This window comes from Homarus americanus, unplaced genomic scaffold, assembly GCF_018991925.1.
Source record: "Homarus americanus isolate GMGI-L3 unplaced genomic scaffold, GMGI_Hamer_2.0 scaffold30450, whole genome shotgun sequence".
NCBI lineage: Eukaryota > Metazoa > Arthropoda > Malacostraca > Decapoda > Nephropidae > Homarus > Homarus americanus.
The window spans coordinates 320001-345224 of record NW_024749195.1 but is presented as its reverse complement, the minus strand read 5'-3'; the positions used below and the strand labels follow the sequence as shown (position 1 = coordinate 345224).

The following is a 25224-nucleotide window of genomic DNA, read 5'->3' as shown; positions in this document are numbered from 1 at the left end:
CAGTCAAAAGTATAAGCGACAGACACCCCCAACCACTCACAGAGGTTCGTAGATTCTCTTCTGTTTTGTATTGTTGTTTTAGCGAATGTGTTACAGGAACATCGATGATTTTATAATGCCGTGAAGATTTCAAAGAAGTCGTTGCGGTACTCTCAAGCGTAATTCTGTAAGTGGTGTGAAGTGTGACGTTGAGAATTGAGGTATTTGATGATTTGGTGTGATGTAAATTTTGGTGGTCACTATGAGAGCTATACTGAACTGTATTGAAAACTGGTGACATTGGATTTGAGTTATATTATTCTTTTATTGTTATTATTATTATTACTCTATTATTATTGTATTATTATTATTATTATTATTGTATTATTATTATTTTTATTATTATTAACTGATTCAAGGCACTGCACACTGCTTAAACATATTCCCGGAGTTGGTCATTTGCCAAAGTAGTGTATGTGTGTACTTTCAGCGAGTTTCTTCAGTTTATGGCTGGATGCCGTTCCTATTAACAGCCCAGTGTTACAGAGTGGGAACTGGGCATTATATGTTGAACCATCATCATCAAAGGCTTAAATCATTATAAAAGGGTTAAACCATCATTATTAAAGGGTTAAATCATCATCATCATCATTAAAGGGTTAAATCATCATCATCAAAGGGTTAAATCATCATCATCATTAAAGGGCTAAATCATCATCATCAAAGGGTTAAATAACATCATACATTATCCCATACACGTAGACGTTAAGACATCGCTGACCTTTTGTTTCTGATTACATCAAGGTGATTGGGTAGTTAATTCCCACCGCCTCTTAGCGTTTGAGAGCGAATTGCCTCTAATCACCAGGGAAAGTGTGTTTATGTGGGGTCAGGATTGGTAGTAGTTTATGGGGGCGGGGGGGGGAGATAAAGGTCAGTTTGGTAGGGATTTTAGGCATTTTGTGGTTTGTGTTTGTATGTATGTATGTGTGTGTTTGTGTTTTTGTACATATGTGTTTATGTTTGTGTGTGTTTGTTTCTCAGTGTGTTTGTGTTTCTCTGTGTTTGTTTGTATGTTTTTGTGTTGTGTTTCTTTGTATGTATGTTTGTTTGTTTGTGTTTGTGTCTGTGTGTGTATCGTAGACCAACTTACCAGGTCAGTTGTGGTCACATGAACTCTGTAGTGGTGCTGCAGGGGACATCTAACTCACCTACACCTCCTTCATCATCTTGCGAGTCTTGTTGGGTAATTCTTAACACCACCGCAACAATTTTCTCGACTCGTATACAATGTGAGGAATTCTCGTGTTATTTGTGATTTTGTTTTTGGTACAGGATGGCTCTCACTCCTGTGAATTATAGTAGATAATGTTCCTTTGATGTTTATAGTAAGTCGTAGTAAGAGGATATAGTGAAGCCTGTATATAGTGGACTTTCATCTCTGTATTGTTCGTTAGATGGGGTTTTCTGATTTAACGGATCCTTGATATAATGGACTTTCATCTCCATATTGTTCGTTAGATGGGGTTTTTACATCTAATGGGCCTCGATATAATGGACTTTCCTATCTATATTGTTCGTTAGATGGAGGTTTCACATCTAACGTACCCTCGATTCAGCAGACTTTCGTCTCTCTATAGCCCATTAAATAAAGGTTTCACTTTACATGTTTGACTGAGAACGGCAGTGACGAACAATATAATAATTTCGATCCATTCCCTGAAGTAAGTTGTTATGTCACACCGCCAGAAATTGAATTGATTGTAGATAATTGAACTTGAAGAGACGGTGGAGTAGCCTAGTTCCCTGGAGGGCGATGGTTGATGTGGGTCGCTCTGCTCAACCAGGGCTCGACAGGCTCGATATTTTATTCGTTTATTATTTTTTTCCCACGAGCTAAAACGTGTGAGAAGCCACATAGCCGACTCGCTTAACTTATGACAGAAAGATTGAGGCTTTACAGAGTTCATTTATAATATACTGTGTTTCCCTTTAAGTGCAGTAGAGATAAATTAAAAGAATGCACCTCGCTGACTCACTTAAACCACAACACAAAGATTGATTCACAAAGTATCTTATAATTTCCTCGACTCGCTTAAACTACGACACAAAGATCGATTCACAAAGTATAGAAATAGTGTATCTCCCTGCTAATATGGCACTCAGAATAACACCATTGAAAGTATATATTAATAGTTTACTACTTAGATACGTTTTTCTTCCCTCCAGTTCAGAAAAATTTAGTCACATGAGGATCTTTAATAATGTGGGAACTAGCGTAGGTGTACAAGTAGTAGGAGGAGGAAGAGGAGGAGGAGTGTTTATATGGGTCACAATATAGTCGGTCAACAACACAACACCTCCCTGCCATTACTTTGATTTATGGCCATATAAGAAACGTCCACTTTGTACTGATATATTGTGATCGAGTATTTATTTTATTTATTTCAATCTTTCTCGTTTATAACCAGCTGTCGTTCTTCATGTCTTTGTAGTTAATGGTTTAATAGTTAGAAGGCAAAATAGTGATAAATGCAATGCTAGTTTATGGTTAGGTTAGGTTTTTGAGTTACGTTGGTATGTTGGTTTAGGTGTGGATAGGTTAGGATAGGTGGGTGTGGTTAGGGTGGGTTAATGGAATAGGTTAGTTTAGGCTGTTATTAAAGGATAGATTAGGTTATCTTAAGTTCGCATGTTACTCTTGGATAGATGAGTTAGGTTAGGTTAAGGATTGTTAGGTTAAAATTGCTTAGGTTACATTAAACTAGATGTGGTTAGGTTAATTTAGCTTAAAGTTAGATTAGAATGTTATCTTTGAAAAGGTTAAGTCATATTGGGAAAGGTCAAGTTAGATTTGGTTAGATTTAGTTGTTAGATTTGGTTAGGTTAGGTTGAGAATCTTTTAAGTGTACTTGCCGTTATCAGCTAATCTCCGTGTAATGTCTTTTATTTCCTGCCGGTGAATTCCTGTTAAAGAATCCTGTTATGTTGATTATCCTGAGAGAGAGAGAGAGAGATGTGTTAGAAGTGGGGGGTTGTGGTCGGGGTGTACTGTACTACTAGCGAGGAGTACTGTACTAACGGGGTGTATTGTGTATTTATCATAGTTGGGGAAAAAACGAATGTGTATATAACGTGGTGGTAAGTGTACATAATTTATATACTGTAGACATTGGGTGTATTATAAACATTTTTGGTAAGCTGGTGAGATTTGTATTGGCGAGGTTTGTTAGCCTGAGAGAGAGAGAGAGAGAGAGAGAGAGAGCATGGAAGTTGAAGTGTTTGGTGTAGAGGGAAGGAAACAAGGACTGAGTGTGTGAGTGTGAGGAAGGAAAACAGCGTGCGACGTGTGTGTTTCCGGGAGGGTGGAGACGAGTGTGTGAGCTCAGCGGCGGCGGTGACTGACGCATGACGCACTTACGGGACGTTGTATTATGACCCACCCACCCATCACCCACCCACCCACCCACCACCCACCCACAATGGATTCATTTTTGAGAATCATTAAATAAAACAGGAAATTCCAATATTACCGAATTTTTATAACTACCGAACCAAACGAACTTGAGGATTTAAGTAAATATAAATAAAACGGCGAAGTATTATAAATATTTTTGTTAGTGTGTTGAGGTGTGTTGTGTGTGTGTTGATAATGTGGTAGACTTGAGGTTAAGTTTGATCTTACGGTATTGTCGTGGTGATGGCGTGGTAGGCGTGGTAATGGCGTGGTAGACGTGCGGAGAGTGGATTAGTAGGCGCGTGGGGAATGAATAAATGGGTACATGGGGATAGGGGTTAGTCATCAGCATAGGAAAAATCGGTTCTTGTACCAATCGTGGGGTGTGGACCGGTTCTTGTTACCATTATGGGTGTGGACCGGTTCTTGTTACCATTATGGGTGTGGACCGGTTCTTGTTACCATAGTGGAGTGGACCGGGAGGCCTCTGGTGGCTATGCAGATTCCAATGGTGATTTTATCCGTCTGTGCTGAGGTCACGGCGTTGAACCAGTCGAGGAAACGTACGTGTGTGTGTGTGTGTGTGTTTTAGAGTGAGTGAGGGAGGGATTAAGTTAGGAAGGGTTGGATTGAAAGGAGTGTGTGAGGGAGAGTTGGAGGGAGATCGGGAAGGAGTGAGTGAGGGAGTGTTGGAGATAGATCGGGAAGGAGTGAGGGAGGGAGTGTTGGAAGGAGGGAGGCAGTGGAGTGGTACAGATGGTGTGAGAACGTGTCCACCCTAGCCTCAACCCCCACCACCACACACACACACACACACACACACACACACACGCTATTAACCTAATTTTGAGGTAAAGTGCTGGTGAAACAGTTGTCGAGGTGAGAGAGAGAGAGAGAGAGAGAGAGAGAGAGAGAGGATTCCATAAGATCTTGGAAGAGTTCAATAATTTCAGTACTCTCTCTCTCTCTCTCTCAAGTCCTTTTTATACCCTCGGCATTTGGGGGATAGGAGGGGTATTTGGGGTAGGTGGGGTAGGTAGGTTATTCTAACCCCCCCGGCCATTTTATCAGTACATAGTTAAGATGACATCAAAGCCTCCGGTCTATCTCAGTTATATTATCTGACCACACATAATGCTCTAAAATGGAACACGTTTTTAGTAAGGTGTGATGGCAGAGTTAGTTATTGTAGTGTTATAGTGAGGGGATGATGGTGATGGTTGGTGGCAGTGGTTGTGGTGGTTGTAGGTGGTGTTGGGAGGGGTGAGGGATGGTGGTGATGGTTTGGGGGGGGGATGGTTGTGGTGATTTGTTTATAGGTTAGGTTAGGTTGTTTAATCATCAGGTGATTCAATTAATTCCACCGAGGTATAAATAACAATAAACTAGTGAACTTTATTACCGTGATATTTGATGCGTTGGAAACCTGTTATAAACTGTTTAAATTCCTGTTACATCTGCGTCAAGGTCAAGGTCATCTCGTAAGGTCAAAGGGCTTCTCGTAAGGTCAAACTGTTATTCAAGTGGTCAGACTAGCGGGTGTTTGTTAATGTAAGAAGTGGTAGGTGGTGAGGTTGTCTTGTATATGTCCCGTTAACTTTGGTCTCTACTGTGTGTGTGTGTGTGTGTGTGTGTGTGTGTGTGTGTGTGTGTGTGTGTGTGTGTGTGTGTGTGTGAGGGAGGTTGGAGGGAATATGGATTTATGATGGATGGGAGGATGTATGGGGGGATGGGCGGCGAGGCTTTGGGTGGGGGGATGGGCGGCGAGGCTTTGGGTGGGTGGGTGGGTGGGTTGGGGTGGGACGTCATGCAGGACTCGAGGCAGCAGAGCCAGCCAGTCAGCCAGCGACCGAGCGAGCCAGTATCACTCCAGCGGCCTTAGAGTTCAGGATAGTTCGACAGACAAACAGCGAGAGTCCTAGTGGTGTGTACAGTAGGGAGGGGGTCCTACACACACACACACACACGTGGCTGTTTTAACTTAGTGTAGTGTAGAACTTGGCCTCACCTACGCCTTGGAAACCTAGTTCAAAGTTGTGGTGTTATTGTGTTGTGTTATAGTGTTGTGTTATAGTGTTGTATTGTGTTGTGAAGTGTTATATTGTGTTGTGAAGTGTTATATTGTGTTGTGAGGTGTTATATTGTGTTGTGAGGTGTTATATTGTGTTGTGAGGTGTTATATTGTGTTGTGAGGTGTTATATTGTGTTGTGAGGTGTTATATTGTGTTGTGAGGTGTTATATTGTGTTGTGAGGTGTTATATTGTGTTGTGGTGTGTTATATTGTGTTGTGAGGTGTTATATTGTGTTGTGAGGTGTTATATTGTGTTGTGAGGTGTTATATTGTGTTGTTAAGTGTTATATTGTGTTGTTAAGTGTTGTGTCGATGAGTCAAGTTAGGTGATGGTCTGCCGTGTTGTTGTGGCTATGAGTCACTTGATTGCCAGGAACTAGTGAATTGTAATGTGTTGTGTGTGTGTTTTCCAGTTAGTGGATGGTGGATGGGTGGATGGGTGGGTGGATGGATGGATGGATGGATGGGTGGATGGATGGATGGATGGATGGGTGGGTGGATGGATGGATGGGTGGGTGGATGGATGGATGGATGGGTGGGTGGATGGATGGATGGATGGATGGATGGATGGATGGATGAATGGATGGGTGGATTGAGGAAAGTGGATGGATGGATAGGTGAAGGGCCTATTCAACTCTCATACCAGGTAATATAATATCAGAGAGGTGAGGGAAAGGGGTGAGGGGAGGGTAAGAGAAGTTAGAAGAAATAGGGGGAGGAAGGGGGAAGGAGGAGGAGGAGGAGCGTAGCAGAAGCGTAGAGAGGAGAGGTTGTGGTCAGTAACCAACCAACAGCAGGTGGAGGGGGGAGGGAGAGAGAGGGGGGGACAGGGAGATTCCAGCAGCCCTTGGTAGTGAACAACTCGCCTGGCTAGTGACGCATCTCAACTCCTTCCTCTTCTCCTCCCTTCCTCTTCCTCCTCCTTCCTCTTCCTCCTCCTTCCTCTTCCTCCCTCATCTCCTTCCTCCCTCCCTTCCTCTTTCCTCCCTCCTTCCTCTTCCTTCCTCCTTCCTCTTCCTCCCTCCTTCCTCCCCTCCCATGATTTATTATTATTATTATTATTATTATTATTATTATTATTATTATTATTATTTTACGTTGTGTTGATCATCTTTCAACCTTGACTCTGTTCGTCCTCCTTCTAGACCTTCTCTTTATCACGTCTGTCTTATCTCCTCTCTTCCTCCTTCTCTTTAACCCCTTTCACCCTCTTCCATCCTCCTTATCTTTTCTTGTGTCTTCTTCTCTGTTATCTTATTTTATTCCCCCTCCTCTATTTCCCTTCCATGCCATCTCTACTTCTCCCTCCCTCTCACTTCCCCCTTCCTCCTCCTCCTCCTCCTCCACCTCCTCCACCTCACCTGCGTCTCAACCTTGGATGTCCTTGGCGCCTTTTGTTGCACTTGCTGACCACCACACTGACGCCTCTCTCTCTCTCTCTCTCTCTCTCTCTCTCTCTCTCTCTGCAGGTTGTCAGGTTGTTGTTGTTGTTGTGACGTCAGGAGCAACAAGAGAGCTGTAGGCATGCTGCTGTTGTGTTGTGGTGGTGGTTGTTGTTGTTGTGACGTCAGGAGCAACAAGAGAGCTGTAGGCATGCTGCTGTTGTGTTGTGGTGGTGGTTGTTGTTGTTGTGACGTCAGGATCAACACAGAAGATGATTGGCTCTTACCGTATCGTATCAATCACTAAGGCTCGAACACAGCCAATACAAGGGGCGTGTTGTATACTGGGCACACACACGTCACTATACACGTCATTATACGTCACTACACACGTCACTATACAAAGATTCATTTTCCAGGGAAGACTTTAGTAAAATATTCTTTAAGGTGTTTTGGAAATTCATCATCAAATAAATCTGTGGAAAATAAACAAGATTATGATAATGGTGACTCGTACAGTGTGAAAACTTATGTGAAGACTCGTGTAGTGTGAAGACTCCTGTAGTGTGAAGACTCGTTTAGTGTGAAGACTCCTGTAGTGTGAAGACTCGTGTGGGTCAGTAGCGAGGAGGAGGACGAGAAAGGAGCTACTGTACATATCTCCTCCGCCGCCAGTACCGTATCCCACCGCTACCCATTACTACAGCTACTACCAAGATGGGGTTCATGAGAGGCGGCTATTTCACCAACAGTAAGTTATGAGTTGTTGTTGGTCCTGGTGATCCCCGGGCAGGGTGAAACTATGGGTGAGTTTCTTGACGCCATTTGCCTCTGTCTACCCAGCAGTAATTAGGAACCTGGAAGTTAATCGTGTTCCGGAGTAATGGTTAGCCAGTGCAGTTGGTGAGTTGTCCGGTCTTCTCGGACTATTACTTGACACTGGGTCATGCAGCTCGTTAACTCAGGGTGTGGTTGTTTTGTTGGCGATAGCTTCTACACTTTAAATTCACGCCTAGGCGGTCCTTGGGCCGGCCATCCTCGTTAGGTTAGGTTAGGTTTAATGTGAATTAGCGTGAAATGGTCAGATTTTGCGTGAATGATTGTTATGAAAGTGAAAGTTGGTCGTAACACACACACACACACACACACACATGAACTTCCGGCGATTACTGTCAACCCATAGCGCTGAAGGCCACCCAGGAGGCCGCCCACCCTGTGTCACCACCACCACCCACACTGCGTCACCACCACCCATCCTGTGTCACCACCACCCACCCTGTCACCACCACCCACACTGTCACCACTAACCACACTGCGTCACCACCAACCACCCTGTGTCACCACCACCCACCCCAGACCACCACCCACACTGCGTCACCACCACCCACACTGTGTCACCACCACCCATCCTGTGTCACCACCACCCACCCTGTGACCACCACCCACACTGCGTCACCACCACCCACACTGTGTCACCACCACCCATCCTGGTCACCACCACCCACCCCAGACCACCACCCACACTGCGTGTCACCACCACCCACACTGCGTCACCACCACCCATCCTGTGTCACCACCACCACCCACACTGCGTCACCACCACCCATCCTGTGTCACCACCACCCACCCTGTCACCACCACCCACACTGCGTCACCACCACCCACACTGTGTCACCACCACCCATCCTGTGTCACCACCACCACCCATCCTGTGTCACCACCACCCACCCTGGACCACCACCCACACTGTGTCACCACCACCCATCCTGTGTCACCACCACCACCCACACTGCGTCACCACCACCCATCCTGTGTCACCCACCACCCATCCTGTGTCACCACCCACCCTGTCACCACCAACACACTGTGTCACACCACCACCCTGTCACCACCACCCACCCTGTCACCACCACCCACCCTGTCACCACCACCCACCCTGTCACCACCACCCACCCTGTCACCACCACACTGCGTCTCACCACCACACCCTGTCACCACCACCCACTGCGTCACCACTCCACTCATCCTGTGTCACCACCACCCACCCTGTCACCACCCACACTGCGTCACCACCACCCACTCCTGTCACCACCACCACACTGCGTCACCACCATCACCCTGTCACCACCACCCACACTGCGTCAACACCATTATCCTGTGTCACCACCACCATCACCACCACCCACATGGTACCACCACCACATCTGTCAACCACCACCACACTGCGTCACCACCACTATCCTGTGTCACCACCACCCACACTGCGTCACCACCACTATCCTGTGTCACCACCACCCACACTGCGTCACCACCACCCACCCCTGTCACCACCACCACACTGCGTCACCACCACTCATCCTGTGTCACCACCACCCACATATTAAGAAATGACCAACTACGGGTACAATCATGTCATGCGCGGCGTCAGTGTCATGTCACGGCGTTTTGTCATGTCACGGCGTCACTGCGTCACGGCGTCCCAGTCATTTACGGCTCCTGTCATGTCACGGCGTCAATGTCATGTCACGGCGTCTCTGTCATGTCACGGCGTCTGCCATGGCACTTCTGTTATGTCACGCTCTGTTGTAAAGTGTTAAGTTCACGTTTCTAAGTAATTGATGCATTCCTGACCACTTACCTACCACTTATAATTTGTTAAGTGAACGTTCAATAGTTCACCTGATAACTTTGAACGGGTTTAAAAGTTCACATTGGGATTAGAATGTTCAAAATGGTGACTGACAGTGAGGTGAGTTGACAGTGAGGATGGACTGACAGTGAGGTATGGTGACTGACAGTGAGGTGTGGTGTCTGACAGTGAGGTGTTGTGACTGAGTTATAGTGACTGACAGGTATGGTGACTGACATGAGGTGTGGTGACAGACAGTGAGGAGTGGTGACTGACAGTGAGGTGTGGTGACTGACATTGAAGTGTGGTGACTGACAGTGAGGTGTGGTTACTGACTGAGTTATAGTGACTGACAGTGAAGTATGGTGACTGACAGTGAGGTGTGGTGACTGACAGTGAGGTGTGGTGACTGAGTTATAGTGATTGACAGTGAGGTATGGTGATTGACAGTGAGGTATGGTGACTGACAGTGAAGTATGGTGACTGACAGTGAAGTATAGTGACTGACAGTGAAGTATGGTGACTGACAGTGAAGTATGGTGACTGACAGTGAGGTATGGTGACTGACAGAAGTATAGTGACTGATAGTGAAGTATAGTGACTGACAGTGATATAGTGTTTACCTCTCGTTGGAATTTCTATTGAGACAAACATTAACTCGAAGCGGTGTGTGTGTGTGTGTGTGTGTGTGTGTGTGTGTGTGTGTGTTTGTGTGTGTGTGTGTGTGTGTGTGTGTGTGTGTGTGTGTGGTACCTTGACATACACGTCATCATGCTGGTGGTAGTGGGTGCTGGTGCTCGATTGTGGTGATTGTGGTGATGGAGGTGTGTGGTGATTTGTATTGTAATTGTGGTGGAGGTATACGTGGTGATTTGTGATGGTGGTAGTGGTGGTGGCATGTGGTGATCGTGGGAGTGATGGTGGTAGTGGTTGTCGCGGCACTCGGTGAAAATAATTATTATACTCTGGCATTATAGTGAAAATAATGATTGTAGGGGGGATGATCTCACGGGAGAGAGAGAGAGAGAGAGAGAGAGAGAGAGAGAGAGAGAGAGAGGGGGCGTAGACAGTGATTGAGAGAGAGAGAGGGGTGAGGGGGGTAGAGGTGAGGGGTTGGTAAGACAGGTAGAGACGACCTAGATAATACAGGTACTTTGAGGAGATCGAGGTACCTTGTGTGACTCCACATTTTTTGGTGCTATGAGAGTCAGTGCAAAAGGGAGTAGAAAGACAAGTCAGTGCAAAGTAGGCTATGAAAAATGAATTTAATGTGTCCAGTGCACAGAGCATGGTGTGGTAGTTGTGGGTGGTGGTAGCAACAGATGGTGGTAAAATAGTGGGTGGTGGTAGTGGAGGAGGCAGTGGGTACCTGAGGCAATTGGGTGGCAGTGGTAGATAGTAATAGAAACAGTGGGTGGTAGTGGTAGTGGGTGGCAGAGGCAGCGGGTGGTGGCAGGCAGGAGCAGGTTTTTAGATTGCCCCGGAGGGGCTAGTTTATTGGGCACCCCTTCATCCTGTGCAAGGTGAAGCGCAGAAGCGTTTACAGCGCCCATCTGGGAAGCATGCAGGTGGCAGAGGTAGGTGAAGGCACGGGTCATCAGCGGGTCATCTGGGGTGAAGGGAGGGAGGACGTGTGAGAGAGGGGGAGGGGGTGAGAGAGAGAGAGAGAGGAGTTGGAATTGAGAGAGGGGAGGGGGGGTGAGAGAGAGAGAGAGGAGTGGGGGGGGTCATGTCGAGCAGATGTACCCAGTGCTAAAATGTCACTTGCTATGACCTGTTTCTCCCCTGTGGCCCTCTTCCTACCACCCCTCCCTCTTCCCACCACCCCCTCCCTCTTCCTACCACCCTCCCTCTTCCCCTACCACCCCCTCCCTCCTTCCACACCCCCCTCCCTCTTCCCACACCCTCCTCTTCCTACCACCCCCCTCTTCCCACACCCTCCCTCTTCCTACCACCCCTCCCCTCTAACCCCCCTCCTCTACCCTCCCACTCGCCACCAACCCCTTATGGCATCTTCCTACCATCACCATTCTCCCCAGGCCAACCCAACCCAACCTAACAACCTAACTAACGTAAAATAACAATCTAATTTCACCTAAACTAACTGAACCGAGAGAGAGAGAGAGAGAGAGAGAGAGAGAGAGAGAGAGAGGAGAGGAGGAGAGAGCCAGCTGTCAGTGGTGGCTCGACGCAGGTGTTACGTTACGTGTTTCTAGGTCTGTTACGGTAAATTTGTCACTTTGGGTCGTGTTCTGGTGTTACCTGTGTGACGTGAACTAATGTAGTGAGTTGCAGGTGTAATGGGCCTCACTCCTCACCTAACCTAACCCAACCCCTCTTCTTTCTCCTTCCTCTCTTTTCCTACTCCTCCCTCCTCCTCCCTCACTCCTACCCTACCCTACCCTCTCTACCCTCCCTCCTCCCTCTTTTCTTTCTTTTTCCTCCTCCTCCCCCCAAGAACATCACGTGAAAGTTTGGAGAAAATAAACCTTATGAGAGAAAGTTGTCATGTCACGTCAGAGGCCGAGTTTTTAATACTTTTTCCACCGATTACTTTTTTTTACTTTTTGAGTTTTTATTTTTTAATTTTTGGTACAACGATTTGAGATGATGGGTGTGAGGAGGTGTAGAGGAGAGGGAGTAGGATGGGTGTGGAGGTGTAGAGGGTGTAGAGGTGAGGGTGTAGAAGAGAGGGTGTAGGGTGTTGGCGAGGGGTGTCCTGTGATTGGTGATATGTAGGCTAGTAGGCGTGGCTTAAGGCATATCGTGGTGTTGGTAGGCGTGGCTAAGGTAGGTGGGACCTGGTGAGTTGGGCGGGGTCGTAAGGCAGGTGGGTGGTGGGCGGAGGGTGGGGGGGCCCACTGATTATGAGCACCTGACTGCTTCCTCAGTCTGTTCTCGTCCGATCCTGCTGACACCTCACCACTACCACCACCACCTCGCATCGCCAACCACTATTACCACCACCTACCACGATCGTCAACAACTAACCAATACTACTACCATCACTACCCCAACCATACCTACCAACACTTTTATCAACCACACCAAACCACTAACCACCACCACCACCAACCACTACCTATCAACCACTACCACCACCAACCACTACCTATCAACCACTACCACCACCAACCACTACCTATCAACCACTACCACCACCATCACTACCACCAACCACTAATAACCACACTGCCCATATCACCAAGTACCATAACAGTGACGTAACAGTGACGTGACAGATGATTATAACAGTGTACTCAGTGTGTACTTGGTGGTACTAGTGTAACCAGTGTACTATAGTGTGTGAGGGCAGGTAGGGCGGGTGTGGGGTGGTCAATATGGAGCCTAGGAGCTAGAGGTGGTGCCTGAGACCGGTCAAGTTGAGAGTGACCATCACAAAAAACAGTAAGTAATGAGGAGGAAGAAATACACAGACACACACACACACACACCAAGCACACACACACACAGAGGAAACTTTAGCCTCATCATATATATTTTTTGTTTTTAATCCCACTATCTCTAGCTGTGATATATACAAATAATACCTGGTTTTTTTTATTTGTTTATTTGTCGATGTGTTTGTTTGTGTCTATGCTTGTAAACAACACGCGTCGTCATAGTTGAAATATGAATCATTTTTAAGGAGAGTTGTTACCATGTGGATGTAACTTAATGTAAACAGAGGTGGATAGTGTATCTTTAATCCACTTGCCTTGAGGTTGAGAGGAGAGAGAGAGAGAGAGAGAGAGAGAGAGAGAGAGAGAGAGAGAGAGAGAGAGTCACACGTCATCGATTGGCTGTTTTCTTGTTGCCGCCTCAAACACCTTCCCATTATACACACGATGATTGGTGATATATAGAACAGTATGACGTAGCACAGCCTGGCGGTGACAGAGAGACCTAACCTGCTGTTATAAGAGTGCGTGTGTGTGTCATTGTGTGTGTGGTGCAGGAGGTGTGTGTTGGCCCTACTGACAGGGTGTGGTGGAGGCCAAGGTGTGGTAGAGGGTATGACATCTTTCTTGTTATATTGAGAGGGACAGGGTGTGGTGAAGGCTGCTACAGGGTGTGGTGGAGGCCACAGGGTGTGGTGGAGGCTGCTACTAGGGTGTGGTGGAGGTTGCAGGTGGTGAAGGCTACAGGGTGTGGTGGAGGTTGTACAGGGTGTGTGGGAAGGCTGCTACAGGGTGTGAGGCTGCTCAGATGTGGTGGTGGAGGCTGCTAGCAGGGGTGTGGTGAGGAGGCTGCTACAGGGTGGTAGGAGGCTGCTACAGGGTGTGGTAGGAGGCTGCCAGGTGTGGTGGAGGCTACAGGTGTGGTAGGGAGGCTGCACAGGGGTGTGGTAGGAGGGTACAAGGCAGAGGTGGTAGGGAGGCTGCTAAAGGTGGTAGGAGGCTGCTAGGGTGTGGTAGGAGGCTGCTACAGGGGGGATGCAGGGAGCTCTGTTAGTGCGTCAGAGTGTGAGGTGTTCTGAGTGGCGAAGGAGGGAGAAAGAACAAGAGGGGAAGAGAAGGAGGAGGGAGGAGGTGCAGGAGGGAGAAAGGGAGCAAGAGGGAGAAAGAGGAGGAGGAGGAGGTGCAGGAGGGAAGAACAAGGGGAAGAGGAGGAGGAGAGGTGCAGGAGGAAGAGAACAAGGGGGGAGGGGAAGAACAAGAGGAGAGAGGGAGGAGGAGGTGCAGGAGGAAGAACAAGAGGGGGGGGTGGGAGGAGAAGGGCGAGCAAAAGGAGGAGGAGAATGTTAATACCTGTTATATTAATTAGTGTTAGTTACCTGTAGTATAAGTTACCTGTAGTAGTAATTACTGTAAGTTACCTGTAGTAGTAATTAGTGCAAGTTACCTGTAGTAGTAATTACTGTAAGTTGCCTGTAGTAGTAATTAGTGCAAGTTACCTGTAGTATAAGTTACCTGTAGTAGTAATTAGTGTAAGTTACCTGTAGTATAAGGTGATGGTAGCAACTTTCTCAGGTGTACTCACAACAGGTGGGTCAGGGGAGGCCAGCGTTCCTTTAATGGTGTAAATTGACGTAAATTATCTCAATTACGATAGTGGATCTGAGGTGGGTGGCTGAGTGGTGGGTTGGTGTTGGGGTTAGTGGGTGGCTGGGTGGTGGGTTAGTGGGTGGCTGGGTGGGTGGTTCTGGAATGACGGGGCAGGGTGGATGGCTGCTAGAGTGGGTGGTTCTAGGACGGACGGGTAGCACTAGGGTGGACGGGTGGCACTGGAGATCTCCTGGAGGTAACATAAAGGCATTATCATCACCACCACTCTCCCCAACACTGTGTAGATAATTGTCAGTCTCCAACAATGGTGTATTACTCGACTGTGGAAACTGACTCATCTTTTGGTACAGTTACACACTCAGACGTCCAACGTACGTGTGTGTGTGTGTGTGTGTGTGTGTGAGAGATGATGATGATGATGATGATGATGATAGGGCACTTGGCATGGGATACACACGGTTGACTTCCTCGTTCACACACACACACGCACACACACACACACACTTCACCTCTTTTCACTCATAAATTTCCTCCATGCAGTTGGCTAGTAATCCGGCTCCGGCTTTCAATTTACATCCGGTTGAGCCGGTTGTGTTGTAGTCTGTGTAGAAGTGAAAATATATCAGGCTGATTTGGTCATACCGGACGGGCTAGGTTAGGTTATGGTTAGCTTAGGTTAGGCTAGGCTAGGCTAGGCTAGGCTAGGCTAGGCTAGGCTAGGTTAGGCTAGGCTAGGCTAGGCTAGGTTATGGTATGGTTAGCTTAGGTTAGGTTAAGGTAAGTAAGCTTAGTGTAGATGAGGTTAGGTTAAGTCAGGTTATGTTAGGTCAGATTAGATTAAGCTAGGTTAGATAAAGAAAAGGTTAGATTAGGTTAAGTTAGGTAAAGCATAGGTTAGGTTAGGGTAGGTCAGGTGAATTTGGTTAGGTTAGGTTTCTCCGTAAATGCCCGTCAAAACTGCCTATTCAGTACACTGGTTCAAACAGCTGACTACCTTAGTAAAAAATAGATTTGAGAGTTGGAGCAGAGACCACAGGTGTGTGTGTGTGTGTTGGAGGTGTTGGAGGGTGTGTTGGAGGGTGTTCTGGGGTGTTGGAGGGTGTGTTGGAGGGTGTTCTGGGGTGTTGGAGGAGGGCGTGTGGCTGGAGACTCCTGGGAAGGTATATTATATTACCTCTAGTTATTCACACTTTGTAGGTCACTGAGACATGGGGCTAATGTGGGAAAGGGGGAATGGGAGGGTGGGAGAGTGAACGATGAGAGGGGGAGAGGATCTGGAATGGGTGGGAGGGGAAGGAGAGAAGATCTGGAATGGGTGGGAGGGGAGGGAGAGAAGATCTGGAATGGGTGGGAAGGAAGGAGAGGATCTGGAATGGTGGGAGGGAGGAGAGAGATCTGGAATGGGTGGGAGGGAGGGAGAGGATCTGAATGGGTGGGAGGGGAGGGAGAGAGGATCTGAATGGGTGGAGGAGGGAGAGAGGATCTGGAATGGGTGGGAGGGGAAGGAGAGAAGATCTGGAATGGGTGGGGGGAGGGAGAGAGATCTGAATGGGTGGGGGGGGGAGGGATCTGGAATGGTGGGGAGGGAGGAGAGAGTCTGGAATGGGGGAGGAGGAGAAGATCTGGAATGGGTGGGAGGGGAGGAGAAGATCTGGAATGGGTGGAGGGGAAGGAGAGGGTACTGGAAGAGGGGAAAAAAAGCTTTGTCCGGGTACTGGAAGGGGCGTAATAAGCTTAGTCAGGGTACTGGAAGGGGGTAATCAGCGAATTGGGTGCTGGAAGGAAGTATAAGCTTGGTTTGGTTCCTGGCGTGCGAGCCGTAATTAACACCCGGATATTTGGCTGGTGTGACGTCACGTGAGGCCCAGTGTAAACAAAACGAGAGAGAGAGAGAGAGAGAGAGAGAGAGAGAGAGAGAGAGAGAGAGAGAGAGAGAGAGAGAGAGAGGAGAGAGAGAGGAGAGAGAGAGAGAGAGAGAGAGAGTTACCTCCCCACAACCAATCATCTCTTCCCTCACCTCGCCCTATCCTCACTTGACCTCTTCCCTCACTCCTCCCAGCCTCACCCTTCTCCCTCCCCACCTGCGAAAGTTACATCACCTGGGGGAGAAAGTGAGGTAAATGCTGGCCAAATTATTTCGAGTGTCGTAATAGTTATTTTGGGAGGATTGTAGCTGCCTTCCTTCCTTCCTTCCTTCCTTCCTTCTTTTTTTTATTCCTTTCATTAATTTTTTCCTTTCTTTTTCCTTCTTTTTCCTTCCTTCCTTCTTTCCAAACTTCCTTCGTTACTTTTTCTTCTTTCTATCTTCCTTCTTTCTCCTTCCCCGCCTCTTCCCGGGACGGAAAAATATATTATGAGAGAGAGAGAGAGAGAGAGAGAGAGAGAGAGAGAGAGAGAGACGGGGGGATGAGAAACAGTAACCAGTCAGGGAGAGAAAGTTGATAGTTTAGGAACCTAACCTAGACCCAATTGGGGGGGGGGTGAGGGAGGTGGGAGAGGTGTGTAGTGTTGTGTGTGTGTAGTGTTGTGGTGGTGTTGTGGGTGTGTAGTGTTGTGGGTGTGTGGGTTGTGGGTGTAGTGTTGTGGGTGTGTAGTGTGTTGTGGGGTGTGTAGTGTTGTGGGTGTAGTGTTGTGGGTGTGTAGTGTGGTGGGTGTGTAGTGTTGTGGGTGTGTGTGTTGTGTGTGGTGGGTGTGTAGTGTTGTGGGTGTGTAGTGTTGTGGGTGTGTAGTGTGTTGTGTGTATTGTTGTGGGTGTGTAGTGTTGTGGGTGTGTGGTGTGGTGGGTGTGTATGTGGGTGTGTAGTGTTGTGGGTGTAGTGTGGTGGGGTGGTGTTGTGGGTGTGTAGTGTGGTGGTGTAGTGTGGTGGTGTGTAGTGGTGGGTGTAGTGTTGTGGGTGTGTGTGTGTGGTGGTGTAGTGTGGTGGTGTGTAGTGTGGTGGGTGTAGTGTTGTGGGTGTAGTGTTGTGGGTGTAGTGTTGAGTGTAAAGAGTGATATATATACGTAGTCAGAAATTTCACTGCAGCATTGAAGAGTGATCCTTGCCACTGCCGTCTGCCGCCTGCCTGCCCACTCCACCACCCACCCACCCACCTGCGGCCGCCCATAAATATCAGGTTGAAGGTCGTCAGTAATTATTTTGAGCACCTGCTGTTGTGGCACACTACCTGTGACACTGGTTGGGGAGGGGGGAGGAGGTGGTGGGGAAATTGCTGATCCGGGAAGACTAGGGAATTTACCTGCATGCCAACCCCCATCTATCTATCTATATCTATCTATCTATCTTTCTATCTATCTGTCTGTCTGTCTGTCTGTCTGTCTTTCAGGAGAGTTGGCGACGTAGAATTTTGTTATTGGTACTTCTCTCTCTCTCTCTCACAACAACATGAACCGGTACTGATTCATCACAACAACAGGCGGCCATTGTTGTTTCGCTTCTGACGTCATCATCATCTCCTCATGACGTCACACACACGGCGCATGTTGAGTGAACGTATCTAATTAAGATCAGGTTAGGTCAGGTTAGGTTAGACTAGGTTAGGGGCTCCAGGTGTTAGGTTTAGGACTCCTGGTGTTAGATTAGGGACTACAGGTGTTAGGTTAGGGTTCTCCAGGTGTTAGGTTAGGTTATGGACTCTTGGTGTTAAAGTGTTTACAGCAGGTGTCTAAAAACTCGGTCAGTCATAAACTTTATCTGTACTGCTCCATAGGTTTTAAGTCTCTCTCTCTCTCCTTCCTGCATAACAAACCTTAAACTGTATCACACTACACCACATAACACCACATGAAAATACATACACCACATTACCTTGGGGTGGGGGGTCCTGACACCTAGAGAGAGAGAGAGAGAGTCACCTGTATCCCTGTAACGCTCTCACCTGTCAGCTACTCTCCCCCACCTGCCCAGTTATTCAATCAGCTGTAACTGTACTTGAACTTCATCACATCACCTTGGGGACCTGGGGTGGGGGAGAGGGGGGTGGGGAGGGGGAGGAGGAAGACGGTCACACAGGAGGTAACGTAGCTGTTGTGTTGACAGTCACGGGAGACTTACGTACGTGTGTGTATGTATGTATGCATGTATGTATATGGTTGCCAGGTATACCATTGGAATAATCGTGGGTTCCATTGGAGTCATAGGTACACACACACACACACCTGTCAACCATCAGTGCTCCACAACTGGTAGTTATGACGTACGAGATACCAGGTGTTGGGCCTCCTCCTCCTCCTCCTCCTCCTCCTCCTCCTCCCTCCTCCTCCTCCCTCCTCCTCCTCCCTCCTTCCTCCCTCAAAAAGAAGATTGTGTCACCGTTTCCTACTTTTTCTCTCTCACCTACTTTCACTCATTCTCTCACTCCTACTTCTTCACCTTTCTCACCTGCTTTCTCACTTTCTCACACACTCACTTTTCATTCCTACTTTCTTTTTCTTTTTCACCCTACTTTCACTCATCTCTCTCCCACTTTCTACCTCTTTTCTCTCAATTCTATTTCACTTTTTCTTTTCCCACCCTTTCACTCTTTTCTTTTTCACCCTACTTACTTTTTCTTTTTCTCTCCTACTTTCACTTTTCTCTCCTCCTCTACTTTCACTCTTTTTTCCAATTCTACTTTCTCTCTTTCTCTCACTCTACTTTCACTCTTTCTCTCACTTTTATGGATTGTGACCGTTTATGGTGCCGTTTATGGTGTGCACCGTGTATTGTGTACCGTGTATTGTGTACCGTGTATGGTGTACCGTGTAATGGTAACGTATGGTGTGTCGTTTATGTGATGATCCGTGTATGGTGTACCGTGTGGTGGTGGTATGGTGTACGTTATAGTGTACCGTGTATGGTACCGTTTATGGTGTATGGTGGGTATGTGTGTCGTGTACGGTACCGTTTATGGTGAACGTGTATGGTGCCGTTTATGGTGAACGTGTATGGTGTACGTATGGTGTGCCGTATGGTGTGCCGTATGGTGTGCCGTGTATGGTGTAATCGTGTATGGTGTACCGTGTATGGTGTACCGTATGGTGTACCGTGCGTGGTGTGCGTGCGTGGTGGCCGCGTGGTGTACCGTGTATGGTGTACCGTGCGTGGTGTACCGTGCGTGGTGTACCGTGTGGTGTACGTATGGTGTACCGTGTATGGTGTACCGTTTATGGTTACCGTGCGTGGTGCCGTGCGTGGTGTACCGTGTGGTGTACCGTGTATGGTGTACCGTGTATGGTGTACCGTTTATGGTGTACCGTGCGTGGTGTGCCGTTTATGGTGTGTTAAGGTGAGGAGGTACCGTGTATGGTGTGTTAATGAGGAGGTAACTGTATACTCTTGCTGTGGGTGGAGTACGTCAGCCAGTAGTGTTGTGCAGCCATTGTGGGACTTGAGACAGCGGGGAATTACATCACAGGGAGGGAGGGGAGGGAGGGAGGAGGAGAAGGGAGGGAGAAGGGAGGAGGGGAGAGAAGGAGGGAGGAGGGAGGGAGGGAGAGAAGGAGGGAGGGAGGAGGGGAGGAGAAGGAGGGAGGAGGGAGGGAGGGAGAGGAGGAGGGAGGAAGGGAGGGAGGGAGAAGGGAGGGAGGGAGAGGAGGGAGGGAGGAGGAGGAGGGAGGAGGGAGGGAGGAGGAGGGAGGGAGGAGGGAGGGGAGGGGGAAGGGAGGGGAGGGGAGAAAGGGAGGAGGGAGAGAAGGGAGGATCTCACAGTAATACAGTTGAACTCAATTTTCCTGGAGGCGGTAGCAGGGGGCTGTGTGTGTGTGTGTGTGTGTGTGCGCGTGCGTGCGCGTGCGTGCGTGCGTGCGCAATATACAGGTGCCAACCATGTTGATATTGCACCAGTTTAATACACTGTTGTTGTTGATGATAATTAAGATGGTTAAACTAATACTACAGGTCAAAGGTCAAGGCATAGGTCAAGGTCACTCATGTTACTACAGCAGGTGAAGGAGGAGAGACAGGTAGATTAGGAGCAATTAGTCCATGACTTTATATATGCGGGAAAAGCTGTACACCTGTACACTCACCCCCCACCGTGACTCACCTGCCCTGTGTATGTATGTATGTATGTATGTATGTATGTATGTATGTATGTATGTATGTATGTATGTATGTATGTATGTATGTATGTATGTATGTATGTGTGTGTGTGTGTGTGTGTGTGTGTGTGTGTGTGTGTGTGTGTGTGTGTGTATGTATGTATGTATGTATGTATGTATGTATGTATGTATGTATGTATGTATGTATGTATGTATGTATGTATGTATGTATGTATGTATGTATGTATGTATGTATGTATGTATGTATGTATGTATGTATGTATGTATATGTATGTATGTATGTATGTATGTATGTATGTGTATGTATGTATGTATGTATGTATGTATGTATGTATGTATGTATGTATGTATGTATGTATGTATGTATGTATGTATGTATGTATGTATGTGTATGTATGTATGTATGTATGTATGTATGTATGTATGTATGTATGTATGTATGTAGTGAGGTATTGTTTGTATATGGAAGTCTGCGTGCTACATGGACTGATGAGATATGTATGTATGTATGTATGTGCTTGTGTTTACTGTCTGTGCTCTTGTCTACGTCCACCGTGTGTGTTTTAACAGACGGTACAGACACACGACCACGAACCATATGCTTTAAAACGGTACAGAGTAGTGAGGTTAGGTTAGGTTACTGTTAAGATCGGTACAGTGAGTGTGGCCAAGGGGATAGTGGTAAGGGGTGTTAAATGGTCAAGGGGTAGTGGTAAGGGGTGTTAAATGGTCAAGGGGTAGTGGTAAGGGGTGTTAAATGGTCTAAGGGTTGTGGTAAAAAGGTGTTAAATGGCCAAAGGGTTGTGGGGGTGTTAAATGGTCAAGGGGTAGTGGTAAGGGGGGTTAAATGGTCAAGGGGTAGTGGTAAGAAGTGTTAAATGGTCAAGGGGTAGTGGTAAGGGGGGTTAAATGGCCAAAGGGTAGCAGTAAGGAGTGTTAAATGGCCAAGGGGTAGTGGTAAGGGGGTTAAACCAAGGGGGTAGTGGTTAGTGGGGTTAAATGGCCAAGGGGTAGTTGCCTGACAGGTAACCTTGATCAACAACTGTACTGACTTTCACACATGACCTTGGTGAAGGGGTGAGTACCATGACACGAAGGGGGGAAGGGAGGAAGGAGAGAGAGACGGTGGGGAGAAGGGGTAAAAGGGGTTGATGGAGGTGAAAGGAAGTAGGAAGGAGGGAGGAGAGGGCTGAGAGAGAGAGAGAGAGAGAGAGAGAGAGAGAGAGAGAGAGAGAGAGAGAGAGAGAGAGAGAGAGAGATCTGAACGAGGAAAGTGAATTTGAACACTCAGCCACCGAACACTTGTGTACATCTCTCTATTCCCAGCCTTTTATAACGAGAGAGAGAACCTACATATCCACTTCATTCCTCCCTACATATACATATTATCACACTTCTTTTCCTTAATTACCCACAAGCACCTGAAGCACCTGTTACGTGGCCACCCCCCCTGAGGTCGCTATTACGGGATGTTAATTACTATACCTGCAGGGGATCAACAGGTGTGGGAAGGAATGTTGCGCAAACCTGAGATACTTATCATCTGGAAACTGCTATACATGATGAAATACAGGGGGTGATAGTAGTGGTCGACAGGTGTGGTGGTGATAGTAGTGGTCGACAGGTGTGGTGGTGGAAGTAGTGGTAGACAGGTGTGGTTGTGGTGGTAGAGATCGGCAGGTGTGGTTGTGGTGATGGTGATCCTAGCTACCTTTTACTGTAATGATGAGATGTGTTCAGGTGATGTCTCTCTCTCTCTCTCTCTCTCTCTCTCTCTCTCTCTCTCGTAGCTTAAAAGTGAGACAGTTAGATTCACCCTCATATCTGCAGTAGGTAAAGAGAGAAAAGAAAGGTGAGAGGGAGGAGGGGGGTGAGAGGGGTGAGAGGGGAGTGTAAGTTACGGATCTATCTCTGTACCGTGGGTGAAGTTCATCGTTCTCACGCCCAACCCATGTGAGATACGGTACTACAGCGCCTTCTACAGGTACACAAGAGGTTCTGAAGCACGTATCAGCAGTTCTGAGCCTCAGGAGTGTAAGAGGACTTTAATCTTTGACTGTTACAGGAAATGAGAGAGCAGTTATGGTGTGTGTGTGTGTGAACCCCAGCTCGCGCCACCAGAGGGCCAAGGGAACGCGCTCGCCAATATATTTTTCCCGCCAGTTAGTGTTTACCCCGGTCAGCTGTTCCCCCACTCTTGTTTACAAACATTGTCGCGCGCGCAAAATATCACGATACACTTATTATTTATATTAGTTTCCTGATAGATGGTAGAGACTGTCAGGTAAAGAACAGCTGATTGACGAGTCGATTAGTTGACCATTAAATATTGGTCAAGAAATTGTGTTTAGTGGAAATTGGCTACCTGCGGTCACCAATTAACAGTGTTACCGCAAGTTACCTCACACACACACACACACACACACACACTTAATTGCCTGGATTCTGCAATAGCTTGTGGGTAAATCTGGCGGTTGAAAACGTTAAAAAAAAAGAACTTGGTTTCTTACCTTCGCAGCGCCACGACAGGTCGAACACCGGTCGAACACACACACACACACACAGAGAGAGAGTCTTACTGGTGGTGTGGTTGAGGTGTGAATAATATTAGTAAACATTGTCTTAAGATCGTGCTTTTGTGTGTGTGTGTACAAGATAATGGTAGTAGTGGTGGTAATGATTAACTTTTGAGATGAAAGTGATAGTGATGTGTGTGTGTGAAGAGAACAAGTCAGGCAGGCAGGCAGGCAGAGGTAGGGATATCAAGCAAGCAGGCAACATCAGCAAAAGAAACACACACACACACACACACACACACACACACACACACACACACACACACAGTCACTCACTCAGGCAGTCGGGGGAGAAGTAAAGTCAGTGTGTGTGTAGTCACCAATCATACCGGACGCTCGTTCTCGCGCTGTACTGACCATAAACACACTCCCTCATTCCCCCCCTTCCCTCCCTGATTCCCTCCCTTCCCTCACGTGGAATTATACGCTAATACGCCTCTCTCATATACGCCAGTGAAATAAGTGTCGTAATCGCTTGAAAACTCCTTTAAAATACGACATAACCCGGAAAATAAAAGCATTTGAGTTGAGAATACGTGGAATATTTTGTTATACACGCATATACGTCATTAAAGGATACACGCACATACAAACATTGAAGAATATACGCTTTTACGCATCTCGAGTATATATAGCGCTGTGTTAGTATTTTTTAACCGTCTGTGAACTGGATATACCTACCTTGTTTACCTAACCCGGAAGGAAAGGAAGGTACAAAAGTGACTGTGTTGAAAGGATTTTGTTGTTGTAAAAGAGAATTCGTACGTAATTGTGGAGTTGAGTGCATTGAGTGCGTTGTGAGTGAGATTAGGTAACAACGCATTAAGTTTTAAGTGAAATCAAATTACATGACGTTGAAGCCACCTTTGAAATACCATAATAACATTGAAACTAAAAAAGGAATTTAATATTTTACGCCCACGAACAAGTGTGTGTGTGTGTGTGTGTGTGTGTGTGTGTGTGTGCGCGCAAGTTGGTAAAATACTCGCCTATTTAAATCCCCTCCCAGGAGACGCGGGTTCGGTTCTGAGGTTGTTGGGGGCAAGTGCGAGGCGGCTTATCAGTGTCTTGGGCTAAATTGACCCTTATTGCTTATGGGGCTTTGGAGGTGTTATTATTTTTATTATTATTAGTTATTTTGTTATTATTATTATATTATTATTATTATTATTATTATTATTATTATTAGTGTTGCTATTGTTGGTGTTATTATTATTGTTATCATTACCATTGTTATTATTGTTATTATCATTATCATTATTATTATTATTATTATCTTTAAGCTGTATTAGTTGATGTGTTAAGTGTTTATATACCACATTCTTAAGTAGAGTAATTAACACTGTAATGACTTGACCTAATCACTCTCTCCTTCACTCAACTGTGTGAACGTGATTGGCTTAAACCGGATGTTGGGGGGGGGGGAAGTGTAGGGGAGATACGATTGGCTGGTGTCCTTGATGTTCTGATTGGCTGTTACAGATACACACACACACATACGTACATACACACACATACACATACATACATACACAAAGGGCTGTATATATAGCTGTTGGCTTGTACTAGTGGCCAGTCAGTCAACCAGCCAAGCAATTAGTCAGTCAGTCAGCCTACCAGCCAGTCAGCCCACCAACCAGTCAGCCCACCAACCAGTCAGATAGTTCAAGCGACTGGTACTAAGGCACAAGGAAGTCATTTGCACGTAGGATCCAGTCACATATACCAGTTAGTGAAGGTCTTAGAGTAGCGGGCACGTGTGTGTGTGTGTGAGTGTGTGTGAGTGTATGTATGTATGTATGTATGTATGTATGTATGTATGTATGTATGTATGTATGTGTGTATGTATTTATTTATGTATGTCTGTATATTTATGTCTATATGTATGTATGTATGTTTATGTATGTATGTATGTATGTATGTATGTGTCTGTCTGTCTGTGTATGTATGTATGTATGTATGTTGTGTCTGTGTGTGTGTGTGACAGGGGTGAAGGTCGTTAACTGTAAACCTGTGTGTGTGTCAGGAACTGGACACTGATGTTGGAAAGAGCTGTTATTATAATGTTACTTTAGTCGTG

General features: G+C 46.8%; 1 protein-coding gene across 3 annotated transcripts in view; it reads left to right on the top strand.

Annotated features, from left to right (window-relative positions):
• LOC121853295 (epidermal growth factor receptor kinase substrate 8-like) overlaps nucleotides 1–25224 on the top strand; it is a gene marked incomplete at its 5' end in the record, with an annotated part of 58584 nt that overhangs the window by 13448 nt on the left and 19912 nt on the right.